The sequence below is a fragment of the Sinocyclocheilus rhinocerous genome, unplaced genomic scaffold, assembly GCF_001515625.1.
Source record: "Sinocyclocheilus rhinocerous isolate Xijiao unplaced genomic scaffold, SAMN03320098_v1.1 scaffold688, whole genome shotgun sequence".
NCBI classification, from domain to species: Eukaryota; Metazoa; Chordata; class Actinopteri; order Cypriniformes; family Cyprinidae; genus Sinocyclocheilus; species Sinocyclocheilus rhinocerous.
In genome coordinates this window covers 191,309-200,834 of record NW_015651641.1, presented here as the reverse complement: position 1 = coordinate 200,834, position 9,526 = coordinate 191,309, and the positions used below count along the sequence as shown (strand labels likewise).

Here is a 9,526-nt window from a genome sequence, read left to right as displayed (position 1 = left end):
TAAAAATATCTGTATGACAGTATATTCTGCAGTTCTTCTCTGCTGTACTGAATATCTATACTTTTCAAAGTATCATATCGAAGTTAGAAATTCAAATATTGTGACAAAATTTATTTTGTAGGGTGCCACAAATTTGTTAAAATTTCCAAAGGGTGCTGCAACTAAAGAAAGGTTGGGAAACACTGCTCTAGGTAATGTGGATAGAGCAGTTAAAGTGGTGTCCAGCAGGAGGCACTGTTGCTCTGTAAAGTTCAGACACACTTTCTCTTCAGGGATGGGGATGAGTTAATTTGGCATTAGTGTCACAGATGTTTTATGTGTTCTTTGTGTTTCCCTGAACTGGGCTGCAACCTTATATTTTTTCCTGTTCCAGGTTAATGATATGACAGCTCTAAGTAAGCTTACACTTGTTGATATCTCTGCTTTTTTAATGACTTAAACCCTTATTGATATTTTATAAGGTTATTGATTCTATATGGCCAGGTAATAAGAACCTGATTGGTTGATACAACACGGTCCTTTAAAACACTCATTTTCAATCCCTGCTCTGAAATGATCTTTTTCTGGTCAGCTTTGTGTCTCGCAACCTGAAGGAGAGACGTCTGGTTGTAATATGCAGAATTAATTGTGAAAAAATTAGAACAGTTTGATACTTTAGTGATATTATGAATGACCCCAGTGTAGTGTTTCTCTAGATATGGATTTTCATACATTTTCTACCAAATTTACTTAATTTATAAGCTGGAAAAAAAAACATCTCAATAATCCTCAAGTAAGTGAAGTGAAAAGCTGATGTTTGTAAGTAACTAATTCATCATCAAGTTGTTTTTTTACTCCAAACAGTTGCTGAAATAGTCCATAATCCCTAATCCAAAAGTCCATAATCCATAATTTTGCTTCCTCCAGTGAAAAAGTCGTCTCATCTGAATCAGGAGAGAAATATGCACAGATCAAGCACCGTGGAGGAAGCATTATTATGGATTTTGTCCATACTCAGTGGTTTAATGTTAAAGACCTTGAGACACATTTCTTAAGGTTTATGTATTTTTAACTTGACACGTCATCTTAACTCCAAGCACTGAATAAAAAAGACATGATCAGTGCTGTAAAAAAGTTGACCTTGAACTTCAAAAAACAATGCAACCTATTACAATCAGCTTGTTTAGTTAACTCAACAACTGACAACTTAAATACTTTTGTTCTTCTAATGAGTAACAAGCAGTCTGTTAAATTTTAGAAATATTGTCAAGGCAATTAAAAATTGTTTAGCATTTAGCAATGCAAGGAGCTACAAACCTCATTCTTTCACTTTTACGCTTGATTTGCCTCTTAAAACTGCATATTACCCTGATAGACAAATATATGAAATCCAACAGTTTCAGTGAGATGCACATATACTTCAACACACAAATAACAAAGAGGGTGATGATCAACAAATTTTAATTCATTAAAATCATGAACTCTGAAAATATGAAAACTATCATAGTTAGTCATTCTCTCATAATTTGGTTTAGTAAATAGAACATAAATTGCTTTAGTGTTTCAAAGAATATCAATTAAAAGGTGAAACTTCTTGTAGCAGGTTTTGGCTGTGTAAATGGCTATTACTAGTACTGGTAACCACAAATTAAATTTTCATGGTAAATCACGGCTTAAAAACCAAGGGGAACACGCAGTGGAAATACATAAAGCCCACAATAACAATTGAATACACCGCTCACTGATCTCTGCGGGTTGTCTGGTGGACCTGACCTCTGGTTGCTGATGTTGCTAAAGAGCAGTGACACCTGCAGTCAAGCAGAACTGTGGCACAGTTGCTCCTCGTCCTCACTGGAGCCGCTTCAGTGGACACAGCCAGGTCCCTCAAGGTGAAGCACATATCTGGCTCACAAATCAAATTACTCTGCCACGACAGGGCAAAATGGCTCCCTCCGGCCAACCTGGCAACCCCAGCACTACTCCTCCTGAGACACGAGACCGTATCATTTTCTGTATTACATCGGAGAAATTAATTGTAAACATGCTTCTGGAATATTTTCTAATCTGAAAGCTGACTGTCTCTGGCACTGCAGCGTTTCTTAGAGAGCTGTTGTTGACTTTGCTCTGTGCCCAAAGATGCTTCATATCCTTGCATTTATTTTGTTAATTACTAAAACAGAGATGCTGCTTTGGGTTGGTTGGAAAATTTTGAAACCAGTGAGTTTGATGAATCCCTGAAAAAGAATAGCATAGTTTCATGGTACCAAAATAATGACTTAAGGGTATAAGCTCTTTAATTCAGTCAAGGTTCAGTTCTTTTTAGATTGAATAAAACAAAGAACTTTTAATGAGAAAAGTAAAACTGACGGCGGTAAATTTTTAATGTTTGCCTTTTCAAAACTGGCCACAATATCATGGTGTTGTGAATGGTTGTTTGCTATTGTTAGTGTTTTTAGTTAACTTTTAAGTGAACATTAGATGACGATAAGCCTAATCGAAATTTAAAAATAGTTCAAAAGTTCGGGGTCTCTAAGATTTATTTTTATTTATATTCTAAATGAAATTAATAATTTTATTAAGTAAGGATGCATTAAATTGATCAAAATTTACAGTATAGGCATTTATAATGTTACAAAAGGTGGTCACACTTTTATTTAAAGGTCCAATTCTCGCTATTAACAAACCATTAACTATGATTTCTGCTTCAATAAACTCCTAATTTGCTGCTTATTAATAGTTAGTTAGGTAGTTGTTAAGTTTAGGTATTGGATAGGATTAGGGATGTAGAATAAAGCACATATTCTGCATGACCGTGTAAGTACTAATAAACAGCCAATATGTTAATAATAGGCATGCTAATAAGCAACTAGTTCATAGTGAAAATTATGTCTCTATAGTCTCTATACTAAAGTTTTACCAAATAGATTTCTATTTCATATAAATGCTGTTCTTTTGAGTATGAAAATATGAAGCAGCACAACTGTTTTCAACATTGATAATAATCAGAAATGTTTCTTGAGCATCAAATCAGCATATTATAATGATTTCTGAAAGATCGTGTTTACACTGAAGACTGGAGTAATGATGCTGAAAATATCAGCTTTGATCACAGGAATAAATTACATTTTAGATTCTGTTCAAACAGAAAACAGTTATTTTAAATTGTCATAATATTTCACAATATTTTTTCACAGTAATTGTTTTTTGATCAAATAAATGCAAAAAATAAAATAAAATCACCCCCAAACTTTTGATCGGTAATGTACAATTTCATATTTCATAATGAATATCTAACACTAATAAATAAAAGAAAAATCTGTGATATTAGCCACTAACCAATATGGTACTGATATGTTGTGAATAACTATATAAAATACACTTAGTTAAGCTTCTTAAGATTAGCAAAATAAAAGACTTTTGAAAAGGAGAAAACACTTCCTATATCTTTTGTTGTTGACAATGAAGGCTGCGCATTCAAAACTGACCATAATTTAGTGCTTTTCACTTAGTAATACAGCCAATATTAAAACAATTTTTGTCTCTGGTAAATTATGCGTCAATATCAAAGTTACATGCCAAAATGTACTACTTTAGATAAAGGGTTTGTTTGAATCCCTGACTGTGACCAAATCTTAAAGTATCAATAGGTACGTTTACATGGAGCATTGTAATCGGTTTAAAAGTCCAATCCGAATGAAAATGCTCCATATAAACACCTCAATCGGAATAAAAATGCCCAAACCGAATGAAATTGTAATCGGTTTGAGAGGGGTGGGATAATCCTTTCTATAAACCGAACAAAATAAAAATTCTGCCATGTAAATGCGTTAAACCGATTACTTTGTGTCTACGTCATCACGTCAAGAGGTCAGGGGTCGTCAGAATGCAAAATGGCGGCGGCAAAATCAAACTGGAGTAAAACTAAAACAACAGATTCATTAAATACACTGAAGGAACTAAATATAATTCAACGACTGCACTGTAAAACCCGATAAGTTCAGAATACTCAAAATTTTTGTGGACACCGATTACCTCAAAAAATGTAATTAAGCAACTCAAATTTTTTAAAGTTAACATTAATAATAACAATTCAAAAAATGTAATTAAGCAACTCAAATTTTTTAAAGTTAACATTAATTATAAATAACAATTAAGTCAAACTAAAAAGCTTAAATTTGTTTTTGCTCAATGTTTAAGTGCAGTGTACTTAAAATTATTGTTTATCATACGTAATGTTTTTATTTTAATGCAGTAGTGCTTTATTAAATACAAATACTAACTAAAAAAAAAATACACTTATGCATAAAAAACACACGCACAGTTGCAACTGTGGCTATACAATTGAGGATTTTTTTATTCAGCCCTTTTTAAACCGCATGAACGGTGTATTTCTGAATGTCAAACACTGGAAGATCATCTCATCACAACTGCAGTGCTTGCAGGACTTGTAGTGGTTTCGTTGTCCATGATAACAAAATCAGCAGGAGAGGTGTTTGTGTCAGTGATGTCTGGCTCGCCCAATTCCTCATTTCATGTCCTGAAGAACAGTTCTCCTCACACACGTACAGAAGTTACCTTAAGTGTTGAGGCTCAATCTTTTGTATTCATCATCCAGCTCAGCCTGCAATTAAATAAAGTTTGTAAAGGTTTACTACAAGTTTGTAAACTGCTTTTGTAAATTTAATATATTGCAAAATTCATGTCTGTGTATTAGCTTTAACCTAATTTTAGATTAATACTTTTAGCAGCTAACTTAGTTGTTTAAAAACAGACCAAATAAAAATCACATTTACCAGGGCATTTCCCCCCAAAAAAGCATTGTATGGCTAAGATGATCGTAGAAACATCTGCCACCAAATGTGTCTCAGCAATCGACTTAGCTCACGATGCTTTTGAGAAACGCAGCCCTAAACATTGCAGTTAACAGCAGCGACATTCAAAACGTACGTTAGGACTGTGTTTACTGAAAAAATGCCGGCTAACGTTAACATTAGTGCCCTTTCACCCGCTGATCACCTGCATATGTTTTGGACATGTCCACAGCTGGCAACTTTCTGGTCAGGTGTATTTGATACATTTAATAAAGTTCTCAACACTAATATAGACCCTGATCCCTTCTTAGCCCTCTTTGGAGTATCCCTTAGACCTGATCTGACAGCCCGAGATTGTAAGGTTGTTGCTTTCGCTACAATCTTGGCCAGACGAGCTATCCTTCTTATGTGGAAGCATGCCTCGCCCCCGACACATAACAGGTGGCTACAGGACATTTTTTACTGTATCAGACTTGAAAAGTTAAGATGCTCACTCTCTGGTTCACTCAAATCCTTTTATAAGACTTGGGATCCCTTTTTGGACTATATTAAAGGACTACCTTGTGCACCTGTAACTGGCAACATTTAATGTTTGTCATCTGTTAGAAGGGATTTAAAAAAAAATTTTTTTTTTTTTATATTAGTTAATTATCTATTTTATTTCGCATCAGCGATTTAACAGACTTTAATTGCAGTGTTCTTAATCTTTATAAGTTAGTAGTACTGTTCGGGTTTACAGTGTGGATGGCAGGAATGTTAGAAATACGGATTTATTCAAAACAGTTAGTGAAAAATTAAAAGAAGCTGGCGCAGACCGTACCGTCGAACAAATCCGAAACAGGTGGAAGACTTTGAAGACGGCGTACTTCAAAGCTAAAATGCTTAACAGTAAAAGTGGAGCAGACCCCTCCAACTTTGCCTTTTTTGACCAAATGGACGAAATCATGGGTGGGACATATTTTTAAACTACAATCATCCAACCTAAATGTTTCGTCACCCAGTGCATTTGGGCTCTATTTTAACGATCTAAGCGCATGGTCTAAAGCGCAAAAGGCGCAGGTGCACTTAGGACATGTCCAAATCCACTTTTGCTCGTTTAACGACGGGAAAAACGGTCGGTGCGCCCAGCGCATGGTCTAAATAGGTTGTCCCTATTCTCTTAATGAGTAATGGGTGTGTTTTGGGCATAACGTGCAATAAACCAATCAGAGTCTCATCTCCCATTCCCTTTAAGAGCCAGTTGCGCTCGTGCCATGGTGGATTTGATATTTACAGTCCACCACTGTTTACATGGCAGAATTTGCAAGCGCAAAGACAGAACGTGTCTCCAGAGATGAAACGGATCTGCTCGTGCACGAGCAAATAGGTAGCCTAATTCTGATACATGCCATGACTATCCATTATGACATGTAGGCATTTTTATATTTATGTAGCCTACACAATAATAATCTTTTACATTGCAATCCTTTAATTTTTAATATTTGGCATGTTTGTGTGCTGCTGTGCGTCCCTGTGTGTGTAATAAGCAGAGTGTACGCGCGCTGTGGACTACTATGTGGATACTAATGTGCTCTTTAAAAAACAAAAAACAAAAAACTACTGCGCCATTGACTTTAGACCAGGTTTTTGTTGGTCAATGGCGCAGTCTATTTCAGTTGCCTCAAAATAGCAACGCGCCAGCAATGCGCCTGAGCACACCTCGTTTTCAGACCAGCACGCCCATGAGTGCACAAATGGGCGCAAATGCATTTACTATTTAAACAGCGTGGCGCAGGATGTGAAAATGACAACTGCGTCGGGCTGAAACTAGAACTTTGATTTCAAACTCTGAATTGAATTAATTTGAACTAAAAAAAGACAAGTAAACAGTCAGCAATAAAATAAGAATAGATAAATGACAAGCAAAGGCACAAACAAATACAATAACAAGATACAAATAAAATGAACTGTGCTTTAAGTTTTTCCGGTAGGTGTAACAGTAATATTCAGGTACAGAAATACCACAGAAACTGAATAATCTATTTAACTTTAAAATAACACTGGTTAGTCTTTAATGTATAAATAGACATTAGTGACAGACAGCAGCAGGTTTATTTAGGTTGCTGTCTCTTTAAGACCTCTTTCACGGATCTAACTGTTACACAAGTTGTTTCTCAACTGTTTACATTCACTAAATAGCCTATATACGACAATGTTTAGTATAAATCGACTGTTTACGTGAATACTCATCAAGACGGGCATTTTGACATAATTTTGTATGTATTTGGCTGTTTACGCTCAATAAGGTGCAACACAACTTCATTCTGTAATCGCACGCTCTCTGTGTCACAAAGTCATTCCGACTGAAAGCGCCGGCACATGTAAACACCATATCGGATTAGATAACGTCTCATGTAAACAGTCCACTGAATCTTTCAATCGGAATGACAGAAAAGTGTACATGTACCCGTGGCTAATGCCACTGAAACTCTCAGAAATGCCTTATTTTTGTGGGAAATTATAGATTTGCATGCGTTTGCGCATCGTCAAATTCCCTGTAGGCAAAAACTAAACAAAACTACTTGAGCAAAGATTGTATCGTCTCATCTTTAAAACCCTTTTTTCAAATCCTCTCTCAAATCAGACTCACTAGCTGTGTCTCATTTAGAAGGCTGCGCCCTCTGGAGGTCGCACTCGAAGGCTGCATACGTCATCGAGGCTGTCTCATTTCAGAAAAGCAAGTAGGACACTCCGAATGCGACCTTCTTTCACAGGAATTCGGAGGATGCATGAGGTGTATCCTTCGCTGCAACAGATAACCCACAATTCTTTGCGTCGCCGTAAACAACCGTTGTTAATTTGAAAAATGCCGGCGCCGGCAGATGTACACACAAGACACCTATAAAATCAATGTACATCAAAATGTAAGTGAAATGTACAGAACTTCTTTTATAAACTTCTAGAGACAAACATAAAAAATAAATAAAAATGAGTACACCATTTGTGTTAGTGGTTGCTTAAAATGTGCATGAATATTATTCAAAAAATGCTGAAAGTATACGTTTATTGTGACAAATTTCGCCCCATCACAATAGTGCCTATATCTAAATTATATCACTATATAGTCCTGTCCCACTTCTGTTTCAGGACCGTTAGATCCAGACTGCCACTGCATTTACATGATTTGTAATCTAACCAAACTTATTGAACCATTCTTTGTAAATAAATTATGTTGTTTCATCAATATTCAACAAGAAAACTCTGACTATACTTGACCTTGCAAATTAATATTCCATTTAAACATTCATCACCTCCACCCAGACTTCACATGACAATGGTTTTCCAGAATACTCTTTTTCCTTTCTAACAGGCAGAAATAAATAGACTCAAAAGCAAGTGAAATGACATCAGCCCTCATCCAGTAAACAGAGTATCAGCCAGTCAGTCAGACAGACATGAAGAGTAGTGGTGGGATGGGCACACTGTATGAATAGACCCTCCCAGACTTGGCCTGTAGGAAAAAACATTATTTTTCCATGGCTTAGCAAGATTATTGCTGCAGCCACGGTACCCTTAAAGGCCTCTGACTGACCCTCTGTTGCCTGTGGCAGTTGGCTTGGCTGTGTTTTTTGGGAGGGAGTGAGAGAATGAAATGCTGCTGAAAGAGAGGGGATCAGGGTGGAGAGGATTCCCAGTGCAGAGGCGGAGCTAAAAGAGTGAGGCTAGGCAAAGGGCCAGCCAGAATACTAAGCATCTCAATTTCAATACCCCATAAAACAGGAGAGCCCCTAAAAACAGGCGTGCCACCCCCTTTTCTAATTGTTCATGCAGTGGAAAGAGGAAAGATTCCATGCTTAACAGAGAAGGCGTGTAAAAAACTGGTTGCGTTACAGTCAAAAAGTAGGTCACAAAATGCAAGATTCAGCTTTAACAAAGTCTGAATGTGAATAATTAATAGCATTAAATCCTGAATGACGTGAATCAAATAAGTAGGCTTAAAATGCTAAGTCCTCACTTGAACGCACGATTCCTGAATTGCAAGTGATTTTTAAAGCTTTCTAAATATCAGCAGCCTTTATATTCACTTTGCTGCCCCAAGACAAAGCAAAACAAATGGCACGCATTCGGCCTCCTAGAGTGTTTGGGGAGGTCCTTTTCACTGGAACCAGGACGAGACCAATCAGGAGCAGATCAATCAGGCTCTTGAACTGCACTAAGTGACTTCCTCGCTAAACTAAATATTTTCATGTAGTTGTCATGTCCCTGGACTCTATCTATTGCTGTGTCTCATTTAGAAGGCTGCGCCCTCCGGAGGTCGCATTCGAAAGGCTGCATACGTCATCGAGGCTGTCTCATTTCAGAAAAGCAAGTAGGACACTCCGAATGCGACCTTCGAATGCGACCTTCTTTCACAGGAATTCGGAGGATGCATGAGGTGTATCCTTCGCTGCAACAGATAACCCACAATTCTTTGCGTCGCCGTAAACAACCGTTGTTAATTTGAAAAATGCCGGAGCCGGCAGATGTACACACAAGCGCAGATGTGGTGTTTTGTTTACAATTTACCTTAAATCGCCTCGGTAAAAGTGGATAAACTTTGTTTTTAATATCCTCCTCCTTTTGTTTCTCTAACAGATGTCTGCTGTAGGTACGCAGCAGCTTCTCAAACATTGAACAAAATAAAACGAGTAAAAGCATTTTTTTTTTTCAAATTACTTTCCAAATTTAGAAATAATTTTCCTTCATTTAAGTAGTGT

At 36.7% G+C, this 9,526-nt stretch overlaps 1 protein-coding gene across 1 annotated transcript in view; it reads left to right on the top strand.

Moving 5' to 3' along the window:
* Positions 1-9,526, top strand: part of LOC107713303 (peptidyl-prolyl cis-trans isomerase CWC27 homolog) — a 72,381-nt gene that overhangs the window by 5,217 nt on the left and 57,638 nt on the right. The gene's annotated exons all lie outside the window — the stretch shown is intronic.